At 36.2% G+C, this 20,708-nt stretch overlaps 1 long non-coding RNA gene across 1 annotated transcript; it reads right to left on the bottom strand.

Annotated features, from left to right (window-relative positions):
- Positions 1–18,682: 18,682 nt before the first annotated feature.
- LOC110675815 lies at positions 18,683–19,266 on the bottom strand. The gene is made up of 2 exons (XR_002499819.1): positions 19,009–19,266; positions 18,683–18,951 (listed from the first exon to the last, which is right to left on the bottom strand). It is a non-coding gene; the product is annotated as an uncharacterized LOC110675815 (long non-coding RNA).
- Between the last annotated feature and the right edge of the window lie 1,442 nt (positions 19,267–20,708).

Raw genomic sequence — 20,708 nt, 5'->3', positions numbered from 1 at the left:
TCACAGATTTAATTAAGTTGATCAAAAGTATTTATCATTTGATGACTCTCCATGGTATTAACTCCATTTTGTCAAAAATGTCGAATGTGACTGTTTTGCAGTTATGGGCAGCACATTTCCGTTTCAAAATGGCTACCATATCTGCTCACGCCTGGCCATCCGCAAGCTCAAATTATATATATATATATATATATATATATATATATATATATATTGTTTTTACTGAAATTGCACCTCACGGGAACTTATCATCCAATTTATTTTATCTGTTATCTCAATCTTTTTAGGAGCCAAGATCCTTCTGATTGCGAGCCACGAAATCGCGGCTGTGGAGAAGATGGAGTCGGTTCCTGACCCTATGGAAGTGAGTGATACTACTGAAAACTAATTTTGATATATTTCTATTCACTATGACACGTTGATTTTTTAAAATGAATTCGAATTCTCATGTATCTGAAATAGCTTGTTCCCGATAAAAATTAAATAAATTTCACATAAAATGGATCTTATTGTTTTTATGTTGTGGACATAATTTGTAAGCTACTTAATTATCAAATAGTTCCCGGACCAGAAGTGAAAGAATTTCGGCCGATCCAAAATGGATGGACGCGGTCACCACAATACATACCGTAATACTTGTAATACTTGTCATAATGTCACGAAGAATGCTCAAAACTATCACTGAAATATTCTCAAAGCGATGTCTGTGGAATCAAACTTTCTTCTCATAGTTCATGTTAGGTTTCATTTCCTTATCTTAATTCACGTTTGGTGTCATTTTGGTCTCTTTGCGCTCCCTGTGTGACATCTTCTATTCTTAGAAAAGAGATCTCTAAAGTACATTTTTCAAGACACTCAATCGACATCAAACTTCACAATGAGGCCTTTATAAACTTTTTTAAGAATTTATATCATTTTTTTTTATATTCATTGCTCCAGAGATCTTTCCTGAAATATCATTTAGAATTAAGTCAGACATTCTCAAAAGAATTTGGCTAAGGATGTCTCCAAGGATTTATATTATTTATTCATACTATCTTCAAGGAAATTCAGCGGTGATTTCTTCAAGAATTCGAATAATCGTTCTGTAGTTGGCCCTCTACGAAATTCCTGAAAGATTCTTCGAAGAATATCACCACATGTTTTTTTTTTCAGGGATTTCACCTAGATTTTCATTAAAAAGTACTCCAGGAATTAAAACAAATTTCTTATAATAATCCACCAGATGAATGTGTCCAGTTTTTTCCTTCAAGGACTAATCTGGGGCTTTTCTACTGTTTACTTGAAGAACTTATTAAAAGAAATATGAAATATTTCCCTGATCATTTATTCTTGAATTCCTTAAAATAATCTCTAAAGGAATTTCTAACAATTATTTATTTTTTAAAACATTTCTCCTAATATTCATAAACGGAGCTTTTCGAGATCATGATAGACAGTTTCCACAGATCATTTTGAATTTCTGGAGGAATTTTCCAAAGACTTATCCTGAAATCACTCATAAAATTTCACCAGTGATACCTAACAACACACGTTGCTCTAGGTTTTTTTTTTCAAAAAAAAAAACCCTAGAAAAAATAATTATCATTTGAATTTTTCAAAACATTCCTCTAGGGATTTCTCCAGGAATCTATTCAAAAGTACTACATGGTTTCCTAAAAAAAATGGTCCAAATATTCGTCTATAGATTTCTCTTCGAATTCTATCCTTCGATATCACAACGTAACAAAAATAACATTTTTGTGTGTGTGTGTGTGTGTGTGTCAAAGGTCAAACTATGTGTCTTAATTAAATTAGAGGTTACTGAATCTGATTCTAATTTTCAGCACGTCACAATTTTGAGCTACAGGTCGCCAAAGTTGCATAAAAACTTGTTTTATTGATGTTTAAACAACATTTAAAGTTATTTATCAAACTTTTATCAAATTTGTGTGATCTAATCCACTAAACATGTAAAATAGGTTTTCCATTTTCATTTAAGATACGATTCGGTTAGAATTCCACGATTAAATTTAGATTAAATTGGCTTTTTTAATATGCTTGCAGTCTCCATACAAAATTCTTCGTTTGTCTTATATGGCAAAATACAATACTTATCTAAATCATCAAAAAATAACTTTTAAGCATCAAGAGTATTACGAACTATGTTGATAGGTATTCTTTAACACATAAAATTTGAATTCTGTTACAAATTAAGCAATTAAATCGCCATACAAACTAATAAGCTTGTATGCAATTTGGCTGAATTCTTCAAAATCCGAGTCTTTAGCCAATGTTTTAAAAACTTGACGTGCTATGATATTTTGGAAAACGGTTATGGATTTGGCAACATTAAATCATCAAAATAGCGGTATTTTGGTTCCAGAGACAAACAGTGTTCCGCAGTGTAATTCAACTGGATATTCGTCTCAGAACGTCGTTCGAGGATTTTTTTTGTGGATTCCATAATGAATTATCTAACAGATCAATGAAATCCTTTCAAAAAATGTTTTGAGCATTTTAAAATATGGATTTATGAAGAAATTCCTTCAAAATTATATCCTGGATTTCTGAATTGATTTTTTTAAATCTCAGTATCTCTTCTCCTGTCAAATAGAAAAATATCACCGATATCACCCCTTTTGAAATTGGCTTGTAATTATCCAAAGACACTAGAAGATTTCATCAATTAGTTCAAATTATGTGTCTTAAAGTATTTCTACAAAAAAAAAATAAATAAATGTGGCCAGAGATTATTGATTGCAATTTCTCCATGATTCAAGTGAAGGATCATTACAGGGATTTCTCGAGTAAACTCTTAAAGGATTTTACCAGGGATATTGTAATAAATTTCTTAATGGATTGCTCGAGGGTTTTTGATTGCTTTATTGAGATTCCTCTTCGCGCTTCTCCTGGAATTCTCCCAAAAATTTCTCCTGGATTTATTCCTCATTCATTTCTCATGTATTTCTACTGAAATTTCTCTTGGGAGCCTCCCTTCCAGATATTTTCCAGATATCTGAATGTTTTGCTGCTACAATTATCTTAGGTCCTTCTTGAATAAATACTCATCAGGGATTTCTTTGAAAGGATTCTTCAAAAAAAAAACTCTTCAGAGAAACCTGTAGAAAATTTTCTTAACATTCATCCAGCTGCTCATAAAATGAATTATTCCTGGATAATATTCCACTGATTATTTCTTACAGTTACTGCTCGTTTTTCTAAGCATATTATTAGGAACTATTTCTACATATTACCAGGGATATTGAGGGCATTCTACAAATATTCTTCGAATACTCCAATAATTCGTTACAGTTATTGAGCGCGAATTTCTCAAACCAATTCTGCATATAAGTACTTCAAGAATATCATTGGGATTTTTCAAGGTAATATACATTTTTCAGTGATATCACCAAAAGTTCCTTCCATGAGGAATCGTACATAAGCTCATTAAGATCTTATAATCCACATTATAAATGAAGAGTTTTGGGCCGTTTAAAATGTACCGTATGTGGCCACTTGGACGTAATTTCCTGAAGAATCGGCTATAGATTTGATGGATTCTAAACCGTTTCAAGTAGAAATATAGCATAATACAGTCAAACCACCATGAGTCGATATCTACAGATTTTCAGATACAAATTGGCCACTTTATAGTAAATTTAAGGCGTCCCTGGGTCCTTAAAATGGTCATTTGTATGATCAATCGAATACAGCAAATCAATTTAATATTAAATTCAATCGTTTATTCAAAGTTTCAAACTGATGCGTTTTTATCTGTGACATGAAATTTGCATTCCTCTAGGGGCGCAAAAGTACAGCACCATTTACACACGACCTGACCCAGTGGCCCACCGGAATAATTGCGGCCAGAGAAACATTTCTGAGTCCCTTCGACCATTTTTAGAAACTAGATATGTGTACATTATGTTCAGCCCTCTATCTCTTCGTCACAATATTTTATGGAAAAGTGAACACACTCATCTCATGTGAAAACTTCCCAGCTACAAATTTGCCGAAGACCACTTTTTGATTGGACGTCCGGATAAATTGTTATTCATCATCATAAAGCTGGTTTGCATTTTATATGCTTAACCAATTGCTTAGCAGGCAACAGTGGTGCTCCTGGCGGGAATAATAGATGAAAGTAATCCAGGCTACTATGTTCTACAGCAAAAAAGCAGTGTTGCTCTGAAAGTAATTGAATGATCATCTCAGCATGGTATGGATTTTGTTATCAATAATACCAAATTATCCTTACGTCCTATAAAACGTGGTCTTCGGCAAAGTTGTAGCTGGGAGAATTTCACATAAGATGAGTGTGTTCACTTTGCCATATATTATTATGACAAGCAGTTAGAGGACTGAACACAAAAGGTTTGCATTTTCCATAGTAATTTCCATATAAACTTCAAATAGCGTGTGCACAACCAAATTTCTTCCGAATTACTTCAAATTTTGGGAAGATCATTTTCATCGTAATTGACTTCGTATAAGCATAGGGGAGCAAAAACTTCAAAATTTGCATCAGTCTAGTGTACAAGTATACTGACAAAAATAAATCCGTGAAGTATTCGCTGAACGATGAAAGTTTTAGTTTAATTTTCTTCCATTCGGGTTAAGGATTTCATTATTTATGACTTGAAGAATTCTTTTAAATCTATGGTACTTTAGAAATTTCTAAAATAAAGTATTTGAAACTCAAGATAACTGAAAACAAGTAAGAATTTTAAGTCCCTGTATTTTTTTTATCTTTTGATGACGTCAAAAAACAGCCGTCATTGGTTGTCGCCGCCGATCAAAAATATTTCGGCGCCCAGGTCTATTCTGAACAACCGTCTAGGAAAAGGGTTTAAACTGGAAATTTCCATACTGTGCCACGTTTGCCGGGCTCTAGATGATGAGTGTGTGATTAGGAGACGAGTGTCTAGCGGAATATAGGAGGAGAATGGGGATTTTGTGCATATAAAGGAGACAAACACCCATCGCATATTGTTTAGTAACCCAGTCAGGGCAAACTCCAAGAGGTGGTGTTTTGCTAGTCTGCCACACAGGACACCCGAACAAGCAAGCAATGGCAGGCTAAAATAAACGAGTCGGTTTTCCTCGGTGGATTCTTGGGAGATTACTTACAAGTTCGGCGGACGGCACACTTTCGTCTACTGATAATAACGACAGCAGCATGTGAGCGTTTTCGCGTAACTCTCACTTCCCGCAATCCAGTGGGTAGCCGATGTTTACCGTTGACAGCACTTTGGCTTAACGACACAGGTAAACTTCGGTTTACGTTCCAATACGTACTCCTGAACAGTACAGGTTGTGAAGTTCTGTGTCAAGTGATGTCAACAATCTTTCAATACTAGATTTATCACAACGAATGATTATATAAAATCAATCTGTAATTTACTGGATGCTGTATCAAAAAATATACGTGGAAACCCGTGAGAAGAATCAAATGGGTGACCTGTCTATGTTCTTAACTCATTCTGTGTAGGTCTCTATCGCACATACAACGAAACCTCCCAATAAGTCGGTAGTACAGTCTCATATATATTGAATTTTTTGGTAATCCAATCCGCATGGTTTTTAAATTAATTAACTCACTATGCATAACCTTCTGAGATATTGGGTCACTAAGTAGCTCGGTAGCTTAGTTGGTAAAGCACTCTTCTAACTTACAAGTGGCGTTGGTTCAAATCCCACCTGAACAAAAGGAGTTTTTTCGTAATTTTACTCATAATTTGTCCATCTTTATCACACGATATGAGTTAATTAATGTAATTAATCTTTATTACACAAAGTAAGTATATGTATTAAGAGAACCAACACTAGAAATTTCTATAGAAGCCATGTTCCCGCGGATACGATCCGGTATCGAATAATTATACGAAAGAGATGTGTTCGAATTCACGGTTTATTTCAGACTGATTTGGTATATTACATGGTGTTGTATTTATAGTCCTCTACCCTATTGTACTTGCATAGAATATTCTCGATGTGCATTGTTGTACACAATAATGTGCTGTGTCTAAACTGTTATACAATTGACGGACTGAATATTCTGGAACTGTCAGACAATAGAGAGAATGAAAATGTAAATAATCAATCGTTGGATTGTGTTCGGTCTGCTAATGATGAAATAATGGTTTACTAATGTTTTCTGTTTTGTTTCAGGTATGCTCGATTGTTATGGTATGCTCTATACAGATAAGTAGTTTCAGTGTTGCCAGAATGGCAGAATTTATAGAGTGTTTGTGGCCTCAACATGAGGCATGTTCGTCCACCGGTGTGGTGCAGTATGATGCACCCCGGTGGCTTGTTGTTGGCCACAACAAGCCATGTTTGAAATATCTTTAAAAACTTTCTGGAAAAGAATTTTCCATCAAAATGAAAATGTTTTTATAAATTTGAAACATTATTATCCAAAATTGTCTCCGGATCTATCTACAAGTTCTTTTGATAATTTTTCGTTGACATGAAGGTTTATCATATTATATGTTGAGAAATTCATTAGGGTATCTGAAACCGTTCCCAGAAATATTCCAGCATGTTATTTGAGCATGTCATTTTGCGCGGCAGGTAGCCAAAGTTGTATAAATCACTAGTTTCATTGAAGGCATGATTAATGAAACTTTTCAATGATACAATCCACCAAGCATGCAAAATAGGACTAGGGGTAAACAAAAATCCTTAGTTTCTCTCATATGGTAAAAAACAATACATAGCACACATCTTATCCACCCCAAGTTTCTCAATTAGGTAATAAATTCACTTCTCCAATAAGCTCCACCAGTTCCAACCATGTAATTTCAGGATAAACTGTAAACTTACGGCAAAATCTTAGTGAAACAACCAAATAACACTGCCATCGCCACTACCAACCGATATCCAGAAGTGTTTGCCGGGAGTGATTCACTAGTGGAAAGTGACTCTTCTAATCTATAATATTACGGCGTGCTCTTGCTAAACCGGAAGCTATCTAACTACCTACACTCTCATGCAAAAATTTTGAGTCATCTCTTAAAAAACAAAAAAAAATATTTTTTCCACATATCTGTAATAAGAAGTCTTATTGAAACTCTCCATGGCTCTTTCGAAAGGCAATGAGTTATGTAATTTCAATTCGTAGTGTTTCTATAAAAATAAGTTGAATTCGTTTTATCACATTTTTACTTGAATTTGTGACAGTTTTTTAAAGCTACACTGAAAAAACATGGCTAATTTTCTCATCATAAAATCCACCAACTATTTTAATTAACACGGGTGTTAGATTTTACAAATTTTTCATGTTTTAAGTAAGTTATAGTGACCCCAAACTTTATCAGATAACTTGAACGAGTTTTTCATTGGTTTTGAATAGTTTTCAGATTTTTCCGCCAAAACTTGGCAATTGGTCTTCATAGATTAGAGATTACAGTTCTAATGCCGTAGTAATTAAAAATTGGGCCAAGAAAATCAGCCAAGTTTTTTTCAGTGCATTTGAACATGCCGCAATGTCAAATAAATTCAGTAAACAAAATATAAAAAAAAAAAAACAAACAAAAGTTTGTCGAAATAGCTATGAAGTAATATTAACTCATAGCACGGTGCCCCGACAGACCGTTGTTATGCAAAAAAAATGTCCATCAAATCTGAGTACAGGGCTCGATTCCTTATATTATTCTGCACCTCTGGGCCAATTTTTAAAAAAATTAATAAAAATTAAAACTTTTACGTAATTTCAATATGGTTTATATTGGAATTTTGAGTCAAAAACTTCAAATCAAGAATTCTCGTTATTCTTCCTAGGGATTTTTTTTAAACAGGCCCAGAAGAACAGAATAATAAAAGGAATCGAGCCCTGTACTCAGATTTGATGGACAATTTTTTTTTGCATAATAACGGTGTGTCGGTGCACCGTGCATTGCCTTTCGAATGCACCATATAAAATTTCAATTAGAAGTATAACCACTGTTTTAATCACAGACATATGAACGAAACACTGGTTGGAGGGAACCCCAAACTTTTGCACTGGAGTGTATATTCGACCGGACTTCGTTGCCATGCCAAGACCAGTTTCACCTTGGATGGCGGCCGGGTAATTCCCAAAGCTCGCTTTATGATGCAGGAAAGATCTACGAGCGGCGATGTGGGCGACGACAAGAGCACACATGAAACTAGTGGTACTGGAGACACACAACACAGCCGTGGCTAACGATGAAAAGCGGCTTTCTTCGGCGCATTATTGTCGGTTTACGGTGAGTTTGAAGTGCCACCCACCATGAAGGAAATGGTTTATGAGAAGCTTTTTGGAGTTTAAGAGGCCAAATGAAATGTGTTGCTCCTGCTGCTGATGGCCCAAAGTCGTAAGATTGATTGGTACTTCTGTTGTCTTCAACTCCCCAAAGGCGAATGGGAAACTTACAATAACTAACTAATATTCCATGCGACGTAAATTTCATGGCTATCAAAACATTCTATGTAAAATAAAATGATGGAAATTTGATGGTATTCGAGCTTAAAAATACGTCATTCATTTAGAATTACGTCCAAAGTAACTGAAATTATTTGTTGTCCGAACAATATGAGTTCAATGCGACGGATAATTGCGTAATTTGTGATTTAAAAAATCAATGTAATTTATAAAATGATACTAATATTCAAATCAACTTCTACCTGAATTTCCTTGTTCAGAAGAAAGCACCAATATTCTACGAATATTAACTAAAAATTTATATAGAAATATCCAAAAGAGATTTGGAACATTTTATCAATAATAGACTTATTACAACACAGTAAACATCTTAGTCCAGCATGTCCCCAGAGTTTACTTAAAATCATCAACAAACATCAATCACGCATTCGATCACATCCCCCCTCCAATAGACTGCGTCCACCGATCAAAAACAAATTTATCAAAACATGGAACTGTCCACACTAACAGCTTTGTTCGGGGCATCAACTTCCATCTCCTCCACCCATACCGTTTCCTTTTCAAAGTTACTGTCGGTCCTCCTAAGCTGTAACGAATTACAGAGGAGAGTGAAAAAACGCATTATTGACCAGTCATCAAAATTGATATATGAAAGCAAACCGGGACCTTTCGCCAAGCTCATCGAACACAACTTTTCCCCTCTTGGTAGTTGAACTGGCAGCAGTCACTGTGAGAGCGAGCAAACTCAGCGACTTTCTTCCCGAAACACTCCCTATCTCATAAAGTGATGCTCAGCACAAAAAAAAAGTCGGTTTATTTTTCAATATTCCTCTGGCGTCATCTTTTTCTGTACATCCACGATATACGGATGTATGAACTGTCCGATTTCATCCGAACGGACGATACACCAAGGGGTATTCGGCGAATCTAGCTGGACAAAAGTGAAATACAAACTCCGCTCAGATTTCGAAATATTGTTCTGCATTTAACACATAAACACCTATAAGTAAATAAAATCCAAATTTAGTACGGAACCATTTAATTCAACTAGAGTTTGTATTCTTTGACAGATGCGCGTATTTCCCTCTTCTTCTTTTTTTTTTGTATTACGTCCACACTGGGACGAACCAGCTTCTCAGTTCATATGAGCACTTCCACAGTTATTAAGCTTTCTTTGCCAAAGTTGTCATTTTCGCATTCGTAGGGTTTCAATGCTAGTAATGGACCCCTTAGTAGCTGAAATTCATTCTAGACGCTTTTCCGCAATTACATCTCAGACGCATATACGTTTAGTGGAGTCTAACAACAAATTCAATGTCTTTACTTCATAGTACGTCTATGAAACATACAAAATCATTCGATTTTACCAGCGAAATATGCATTTGAAAAACTTTTGTACGAATGCCTATTATGGACCCTCCTGGGGTCCATAATAGGATTGTTTACAAATTTGACGTTGCGTATTATGGACCCTCCATATGATTCCCATGTAATCCGGCTCGCTGCCGACGAGCCTATTATGAACCCACCTGGAAATGCGTATTATGGACCCTCTTGTGTGGTTTCATTTACAAAACTGTTCAAATATCTGTATTTATGCGTCTCAAACCAAATATTTTGCCTGAAACTGCTGACTAACAATGTAATCGAAGTTCCCCCAGTGGATTTCCATAGGAATAAAGTTGCTTTGAGTGTTAATTTTATGTTTTTCTGTAGGGGGTCCATAATACGCAAAGGGTCCATAACCGGCATCGACTCCCTATATCGTGCGGCAGGTACGATTATACTTTATGCCCAGGAAAGCCAAGGAAATTTCCGTTACGAAAAGATCTTGTACCGACCGGGAATCGAACCTAGATACCTTTAGCGTGGCGTTCATTCGGCTAAGGAAGGCCCCAGCGCGTTTTTCCACCTCAACTATTACTTCACATTTATCAAAGAAAAATCATCAAGAAGCTGGAGAAGGATCAGTAGAATATTTTTGATGTATGTCTCAAATGGGCAGAAAATCATATTGCACGTAAATGTGAGGTTTGTATGATGTTCGAGACAAATTAAGACTGTCGTTCTAAGTAATTGCAAAAGAAACGCTACTATTCCAGAGACGTGTCGTGTGAAGTTCCATGAGGATAGGTGGGCTAGATGATCCTCTGAGATACGATATTCATGTTGGGCTTGGCAGGCTGGCCACTGCCATTATTTCAAACTAAACTCACTGAAGCTTTATGTTGTGACTTATGAAGTTAGGGTAGGTTACCGCATAAACTCAAACTCAATAATGCATTTTCTTACCTCTATTGTACCTGGCTAACTAATAGGTTCATACAATGATCATCTGCATCGGTGGGGGGGCCGTATCACTGCCGAAACTGCATGGCCGCTGTCGTTACTGCGACAAATCACACCGAATAAGCTGCAACGGCCTTGTCGCATAGATGCACCAGCTCCGTCTCTCTGTTTTGTCGCACGACTCCTTGGACGTGTATCATGTATCATGGACTAGATGCACTGGTAGTGAAACAAGATGCAGGAATGTTGCATTCAGGATGTCACACGCATTCGGGGAAGATGTTGCACGACTCTATGCTACCATGCGATGAAGCCTCTTACCGTCCCCTCGTCGGTGCTGCTCGTGAAGCCAATGTAGAGGAGATGTGGTATCGCTATGGCCAGTATGGACCCTAGAACCATATGCGAGATTTTGCACTGCAAACAAAAGGCCCTCTGATGAGGATGTCGTGGGTTAGCTTGGACTGAAACACCGTCAGGCTATATGTCGCCGATGGTCCCTTCTATGCAATACGGTTCAAAATTTAGCGAGAGTGCTGTAATCAAATTATGTTGCATAAATCATGAATGATATAATCAGCTACCTACTGATTTTACATAGAAGATATGGCTTCTCAAATTGTACTGGATCTTCCAAGGTCTAGCTGGGCGTCCCACGTGCATGTTCATGTTAGTCAAGGGAATAGCGGAGATATATGCACTCATTTTACCTTTTCAGGAAGCGTGTCGATTGCGAATTTGATGGAAGTTATCGATCGTTAGGGACAATATCGCTTTCATGGAATATGCACTTATTTTTTCGGCCATGAGCACTTGACGAGGCAGAATCGATAGACACTTTTGCTTTCACTGAGGCACAATGATCATCGCATTGTTCTTTCTTGTTGTGTATCACCTAGGTTGATAGGATATATGTGGTAGTTTAGATCAATCCCAACAAGTATCTGTGGTTTGTTCAAAAGAGGTAGAGGTACGATGTAGCAAGAGCAAATTACATTATATTTCTCTCATTAGGTGCACTGCAAGAAATCGTTGTCGAATTTCGGTCGGCATAATCTCAAATGTTGTAACATGGTTGGTCAAAAACGGAATAGTAGTGGGAATAGGGGCATAATGACAACTTAAGCAAATGCTTATTTTGAGAACATAAAATGGCGATAATTTTCAGTAACCCTCGGCTGGCTGCCAAGTTCCTAATTAGTACGACGTGCTGCATTCATTCATACACTCTTAAAAATAATGAAAATTACTCTGGACGTAATTCTGGTTATGACTGAATGACACATGATGTAAGTGATGGAACGACACAAAAACGTGTCCTTCAAGATGTATTGAACAAAAAATGTAATTTTACATGTTAAAGGACACGAAAACGATGGAACTGTGATCGACATTTCCCGAATCAGACAATAACGTATTTTAAAATGGACACAAATTTACGTCATTCGGCTCGCTTCTTTTATGTGCATCCCAAAAGACGTAAATCACATTATTTTTTGGTACTGTGTAGCGAGAAAAATCATATAAAATGTCAGAAAAACAAAACAAAAAATTCAGTCAAAAACAATGCTGGTAGAAAGGTATCGGGGCATAATGAACACTACTACCTTCGTGAAATTTTATGAAAACTTTATTATCAATAAGTGTCAAACGTTCTGATAGGTAGAAGGGATCCCCCTCTATAATTTTAGCAAGTAAAAACATATCTAGGTTCGTTACTTTGCTTAACCCTTACCGTATCGGCCTCCGACAAGGTATTTTCAAATAACTACCATTTCGTCAATTCCCATTAGATTTTTTTGAAACCACCGTCAGTTTACTTGAAAAAGGTTTCAGTTATTTGTCATAAATGGAGAATGCTGAATTCGGAACCATGCCGGATATATTCCGGATTGTACTGGGGTCACAAGGGTGCCAAATTCGGGAAATGTGATTATTTTTTTATTTATTGCAGTTACAACACTAAAGTTTTTATGTAAAATATAAGTTAATGGTCTATTGTCATCATTTCAACATAATTCGAATAAGTGAACCGTTCCGGAACATGGTAGCCGGTTCCGCCAGGGCCAGTTTGAGAACATTTCCGTTTCATGTCCAAAACATACCATGCGACGTCTCAATCTTCTTGAATTCAAAAGAACATGTCGATAAAGGAAGAATGAACTAAATATTCATAGAATTGGCCACTCCAGAGCGCCTGACCAGGTTGCGCCAAGGCCTCTTTGAGAAAATTTCCGTTTCTTGTCGGAAACATACCGTGCGACGTCTCAATCTTCATGAATTCGAGGGAACTTGTCAATAAACGAAGATTTAGCCACTCCAAAGCAATACAATTTAAATTGGGGCGAATGAACTGGCTTATTAGCTCAAAAATAAAAAAGAGAAAAAATGCATGATGAATTTGTAAGTAAAACCTTTGCGGATAATGAGCATGAGCTCAAGCATAGATGACCGCTTCGTAGGTGCACTTCGTAATTGACCGGAGCAGTCAAAGATGCACAGAGATTTAATGAATGGGGCTTGGGATTAGCGAACCATTCTCAAAGAGCACGAATCGAGAGTTCAAAAACTGAATGTACCTCTGCAGCTCCACAATTGTCTTGGAAAGTACATTGAGTTAGTGGGTGTTTCCGCTCCCATCGCTCGCTCCAGCTGGAGCAAGCAATACAATCGATGGATCAAACATTTATGACTGGATTACACCACTTTTTCTTCGCACTACGCGAACCGTACACGTCTGATATCTATCGCATCGCTTTCCCCCTTAGGGGCAAGTGACACAATCGATAGACTGAACACTAATATGTAGGAAAAACATATGCAGGTAATCAATGAAATCTCGAATGGGTTCCAAATTAGATAATTGCTAGATTATTGTTTAATTTCTGATGAAATCCTTAGCATATTCTAAGCAAAATTTTTATTCTGTTGCACGTGGAATTTCTCCATTCATGAATAAGCGGTACGATTGACGGAACCGACGTTTGGTCGAATTTACTCTTCTTTAAACGGGCAATAGGTTGTTCTTTTTTATACTGTTCAAACAATTATTGGCAGTAAATATGCCGAAGGTCAGTAAGCCAAAGGGATTTCATTATTCATAAGACTGTTTTTATGGTGCATTCATGAGGAGTTCAAAATCGAATTCCTTTTAAGATTTTATCTACAAGTTTATTGAGGACCTGAGTAATTAATAGAAAATTTTCTTCAAAGTTCACAATAGATTCTTGGTAACATTCTAGCCAAAACCTTTTTAGGATTCTTGTTGGATTTCTGATGATATTCGAAACAAAGTTCTGATGGATTCCTTGTTATTTTTTTTCTCAGCTTTCTGCTGAGTTTTAACTGTTTGCACAGTGCATTTCTGGCGTGTTCATTAAGATCTGCATTACAGATTTTCCAAAAATCGTGGAAAACATCTGTTCAGAAAGATCCTGCCTAAGACTGCATCAGTGAAGTAAAGCCACATCAGTTTGTATGTATTTTATCCTAGATTTATTTGAATACTTTTCTGAATTTTCATTACACGTGGCATACCATGTTTTGCTCAAATAACGAAAAATTTTCAAAAAAGTCCCCCAAGGAACATTGGAATATCTTTATAATCAGATCTCCAATAATCAATATCGACACAGATCCTAAAACTAGAAGAGTTTTTTTAGAGCTTGTGAAAAAATGGTGCAAAAATATTGAAAAACAAAAAAGTTATAACGATTTGAATTTGAATTTTGCGGTAAAAAATGAAGCTGCCGGTAGAGGGGTTAAAGTGTGTAAACGAGAGTCATCATTGACTATTATTACGATTTTTTTCGAGAAACTTGTAAACTTTATGTTAAATACTCCATGGCCTATTGATTAGCTGTTCATCAGTTATAATTTTAATCCAATCAGTTTATCTTTGGCGAGACTAATATTTTCTTACAGTTGAGTTTTTGAAAAAGAAGTTTCGTCCAGGGTTGACCAGGCCCTACGTTGTGATTTACTTTTGGTCCCGAAGAGGCAGACGAATAACGAACGACATGAATTCTACTACTGTGGATTTATTGCCTCCACCGAGACAGTGCTCATGCTCGGTGGGGAAACGCAGGGGTCCGGATGGACGACGTTGGTCCGGTGCATGGACGGCAATGGTCCAGCGGCTGGACGCGAGGGTACTACAGGTGGACGGCGAGGTCCGGATGGACGGCAATGGTCCGGCAAATGGACGCAAAAGGTCCCACAGGTGAACGCTACGGTTCGGATGGACGGCGATGGTCCAGGATTGGACGCAGAGGTCCCAACAGGTGTTCGATGGGCGACACTTCGGCCCGGGGTTGACCAGGCCCTACGTTGTGTTATTTTAGGTCCCGAAGGGAGTTTCCGTGAAGTGACTTATGCACATGAATATAATACTTCCCGGTTTAGGGACAAAATATCGAAAGACAAAACGTTGGATCCCACAACGTCGAATCCCACGTCGAAGAGACAAAACGTCAAAAGCAGCTATTTTTCTAGCTAAGTTTTTTGGATAAATAGTGCTGCTAAATAAAAAATCGATGCGAACGTCGTTGGAAACAGTAAAATTTTCAACGTTTATCACAGTAAGCAAAGAACAAATTTTCAAAAAATTGTCAATCTTACATCCATTTCTGGTAAGGAAAGAAGCACCTTATGAAGCTAATTGAAATTGAAGCCATAGATATGCAGAACTGATCTAACCAGTCAACCTTGATGTTGGAGAATATAAGTTCGTGGCTTATATCTTCAGCAATGCATTCCTCAGATCCTTAAGTTGTGTGAAAAATCGGGTTCCTTTTTTCCAATAACCATAATCCTTTTTCAACTTCCTTTCCTTCCGAAAATAACATTCACAAGTCACATCCAATTAATCCACATTATTTTAGTGAAACAACACGCGCGAATCTTGCCTTCTTTATTGCATGCCTATCGATTGATCACTCAATAATCTATTGGTGTTGTACAAACTGATTGGTTTCGTCTCTCTTCGTGTTCCGAGAAGGTGTTATTGTGCGATTGTTACAATATTGTTTGTAGTTTTTGTTATTGAGCTTAACAAACACTAACAGTTTTTATAGGGTGGCATGATATTACTGAACTTGAAAATTTCAATTAAGGTACCGTGGGGTAAGTGGATACAGAAAAATCAATAGTCAACTTCATTATTATGTACAGCTAACGTGAATAATGTAATTTTAACTTTTTTCTGTGGATAACAAATAAGGGACTATTATACTCCGAATCATCGATTATTTCGATTTTTCTGATAGTTATGTATTGAGTATAAGGGACTTAAAAATTTACACCAAATGATCCACTTGCCCCACTATGATGGGGTAAGTGGTTCACCAATAGGAAAGAATCTGTTCTCAAAACAAATGTGATGTAATTATGTATAGTAAGAATGATATTACTCTCGTTTTTATTATTAGTGCTAGTAATGGTGCATTTTGATACTTTAAAATTAAAAAGTATCTTTATTTAATCAAAATATATTTAAAAATATGTATACATGAGTTTACACTAATTCGCACAACAAAAAAACATTATAACTAGAATAATTAGGAGAAAATTCATCCATTTATACACATAAGTGGTACAGAAGCATTGTAGGATTATTCCTAACGATGTTTTCGATCAACACTCGTAGTTTGAAAATATTAGTTACATTTATTTTTGAATAACAAATTGATTTTTTTTATTCTATTTACGAATATTTTTGTATCATCTGTCTAGAACAATTTATATGGTCAAATAAGGTACGACAATATGTTTTCAATTGAAGAATTAGTATATTTTGGTCTTTTGCAACTCAACTTAGATAAACCACGAAAAGTTTTGTGTGAGTTTTGAAATTATTATTATTTTATATATTTTTTATACCAGAAAGGTTAAGAAAACTTTTAGGTGGATTAATTCAAATTCTCTATGGTCAATTTGACAAATTTAAGCTGGGAATGAAAAAAAAAAGGAAAACAACATTTGCGCATATTAAAACTTAAAAAAATCTCGTAAGCAGTCTGCTAATAAATGATGATAATACTTGATCCACTTACCCCACCCCATTAAAAAGTAGGGGTAAGTGTACCATGTACAATATATCTGTATTTATTTATAAAAATCACATATTTTTCATTGTGATTCATTCAATTAGAAATGAAATGCTCAACAGGTGTCGAAAAAAACTAATAGAATTCGATTTTAGACAGAGATACAATGCATTTTTGATTGATGGAAAACAATTTTGAAATTAATTAATTTTTGCAGCTAACAAGTTTGCTTGTGTTAGTGTACGTGTAGTACCAGTTTAACAATAGTATCAGTGTGGACGTAAGAATATAACCTAAAACGAAGCAATGGGGCGAACACATTCAACATATTCAAGAATTTATGTTTAATATTGGCGAATGATCCACTTACCCCACTGATACACTTCCCCCACTGTACCTTACTTAATTTCGTTTGCATGTTTAACTAATTTAATGTCATGTGAACTATTAACTTAAAACAAAGACATGATTTTTGACAACTAGTGAATTCTTTATTATTTAACAACTTACTCATTCTTTCCCTGAATAAGTACACTTAAACCGAATGATTGATTTTCTTTTCGGAAACAGATATTCAAAACTAAATATATAGAAATCAGGATCTCTAGCAAGTTTCTAATATCGAATGGAGTACTAAACATTGATTCATTATACGTGTTGGGATAATAAAATAATACTAAGTTGTCAAAACGATACAGGTATCGTTGAGTAAATGAAAACCGAATAAAGTAGGATACCATTCAATTCAAACTAGAGGTAATTGATAGTTTCATTCCAAAACATGTGCTTGACCTAAATAACCACTTCAATGAAGGTGTTTTGTAACCTGAAAAATAAAAACAAATATCTTTAACAATTCCGACAAGTTTTTGGCAATATTCAATTTGATTTTTCACTATCCTTCTTCCGACCAACTAATATTACGGTATCACGGTAATGTAATTACATTGAATAATAGTTATTAATGCAACAAGTTGCAAAATCATGATTTTTTCTCAGCACGAGTTGTAAATTTATCCAACAAGGCTTGCCAAGTCATTGCGAAATACAGAGTGATTTAACGAATGGTGTATGGATACACTCAGATACTAACTAGGAAACCTCCTTTACAGAACTGCAAAGTGCTTCTTTTCAGCACCTATCTCACAAATAATTATTTATCATGGTCTAATCGCTTACCAAAGTGAATCCTGTGACCCAACGATCCTCCCCATTAACAAACATCCCTCCCAGTAACCTTTGTGGATATGCAGAGGCAAACACGGTCTCCAAATAGCAAAGGTTACACACTAACATTCCAATCCCACCTGACTGCAAGGACGTGGCCGGCGCCGTTATTGACCCTGTATAAATAGAGGCACTGAATTATGCACACTGAAGAAGATTATGGCCAATCCCAGCCGAACTTCTAGTTGATTCTTTGTGCATTTTCACTGACTTCGGTCAATCATGGAATAGCAACCAGGCATTGCAATCTCATCTGATCACTTTGATCATCTTTAGATGGTGAAGGGATATTATCAGTAATCCAAGAGCGCTTTGATGAGATGTCATCTCTCTATCTGATGATGATCTTGGCGCTTGTTTGGTGACATCTGGGTTTTTTTCCTTTTTTTTTAATTTGACTATACTGCTACACTGCTCATGTTCCCATGGTCGATGTAAGCGCCATTAACAATTGTAGCATTTTTACCACATGGTTCAGCGTATGAATGAAAAAAAAAACTATGTTTTGTAATCGATAGGGCGTTTGTTCTTATCCTTATCTAGATGAAAATCACGATCAAAAAACTCATATTGTTTGGACTTTCTGTCCAAAGAGAAGGAATTTCTACAAAATAAATTCCTCTTTAACAAGAAAAACGTACAGTTTCTTGGAACACATCTCACAAGATCTTTTAATAAATTTTATTTAGGCTTTCTTGAATTGTGGTGTAATCTACGAAAAAAAAACCTGTCACGAATAATTTTATTTTCAATGCCTAATGAAACAATCTTTCATTCCCTTGAACATTTTTATTTTTAACAATAATAAATGGTAATCCAAACTGATTATATTATATGTATGTAATTTCTTCATCGTTTATTGTGGTTGATATGAAGTGTTTCTACGGAAGCGCTCCATTACTTAATTTTTCTGCTTGTGAGTTGGGTTTGTGGCCCGACAGAAATAAAACACACTATGAGCATGGCCGCAAAACAAAAGAAGCATTCCACCTCAACCTATAAATATATGAAAAATTATAATTAATTTCCTCACAGTACGAATTATCTACTTACTTCCGTTGATTAATATCCAACAGATGATTTACAATTATGTTAGAACAGATAATACCATACGTGACAGCCGGGCTGTTTGTAATGTTTCTATCCAGGCTTTTTAATGCACAGATTGCTCAGATGAGTAGATTTCATCTTGAATCAAGGGAGTCAAAGGTGAAGTTCAAAAATCGATCAAAGAGCTCTAAGATAATATCTTATTATTTGATCCGTATCTTGCTCAGATGATCGAATGATGAGATGAAATGCAATGCCTGATAGCAACCATTGATATGTGTAGTCAGTCTAAGCTAAGCTTTACAAAATCTGAAATGTTCCACAAAACGGGTCCAGTGTCATTCCTGGGTTATTTCAGTGATCAAGAAGAACCAAAGTGGCATTTATCTATAATTGAACCAGAAGAAACACAGGTATTCAAAATCATGAAGATTGATCCATTTTATGCCTAGTTTTGGCGCTGAAACTTAGTGGTCCCACATAACGGGTTTCCCGGTGGCCATTTCGGTGCTCCAAAAGGACCAGAATAACCATCCATTCATCCAAAACAAACATCTAGTTTCAGAATCCAGAATCCATTCATCCAGAATAACCATTCAGTTTTGGTATACAAACTGAAATATCCTACAATACGGGTATCTCAGGTGGTAATTCCTGGACTTTTTCGGTGGTCACAATGAGCCAGAATGGTCATTCATTTACAATTGAACTAGAAGTGGCGCAGGTATTCAAAATCATGAAGATTGAACCGACGCATGCCCAGTTAGGGGCCCAGATAGCCGTAGCGGTAAACGCGCAGCTATTCAGCATGATCATGCTGAGGGTCGTGGGTTCGAATCCCACCGGTCGAGGATCTTTTCGGGTTGGAAATTTTCTCGACTTCCCAGGGCATATAGTATCTTCGTACCTGCCACACGATATACACATGCAAAAATGGTCATTGGCATAGTAAGCTCTCAGTGAATAACTGTGGAAGTGCTCATAAGAACATTAAGCTGAGAAGCAGGCTCTGTTCCAGTGGAGACGTAACGCCAGAAAGAAGAAGAAGATGCCCAGTTTGTTTTGCCGAAACTTAGTGGACCCACATTACGGGTTTCCCGGTGACCATTCCGGTGCACCAAAGAGACCAGAATAACCATCTATTTATCCTGTTGGCAAAATATATCCAGACATAAAAAATCGTTCTGAAATGGACACCATTCATTTGGTTTTGGGGAATAAATCAAATTGCTTGGTTATTTCAATTAACAATTACAATTATTTGAATTTCGAAATGGGTCGAAAAAGACGCAAGGTCCTTACTAAGGTTAAAATAGCAATAACAGCATATTTTATGTTTCCAAATAGTCGGCGTTAAGTCAGAGGGGACCAAGTACAAAACTTGGGAAAATTGGATTATTCTCTCATTAGATGCAAAAACCTGCGAGAGGTATGTTACAAATTTACTTTGATGGTCAGTGAAAATAGATAAAAGTATGCAGTCAGAGTGGACCAAGTGCTTTTTACCATAAAAACAAAAATGATCAGTACACAGAGGAATTCAAGAGAATGCAAAACATGTCAAGTGATTTCACAGTATTCTGGCATGGAATGAGTCTTCTTCTCATCAGGCTATAGCAGGCTTTGGGAAATTTCAAGATCATGAGCCTCTGCATAGCATAGCATAGCATAGCATAGCATAGACTGACTGTACATGTCAATGG

This window comes from Aedes aegypti, chromosome 2, assembly GCF_002204515.2.
Source record: "Aedes aegypti strain LVP_AGWG chromosome 2, AaegL5.0 Primary Assembly, whole genome shotgun sequence".
In the NCBI taxonomy this organism is placed as follows: Eukaryota; Metazoa; Arthropoda; class Insecta; order Diptera; family Culicidae; genus Aedes; species Aedes aegypti.
This window is presented reverse-complemented; position numbering and strand designations above follow the sequence as displayed.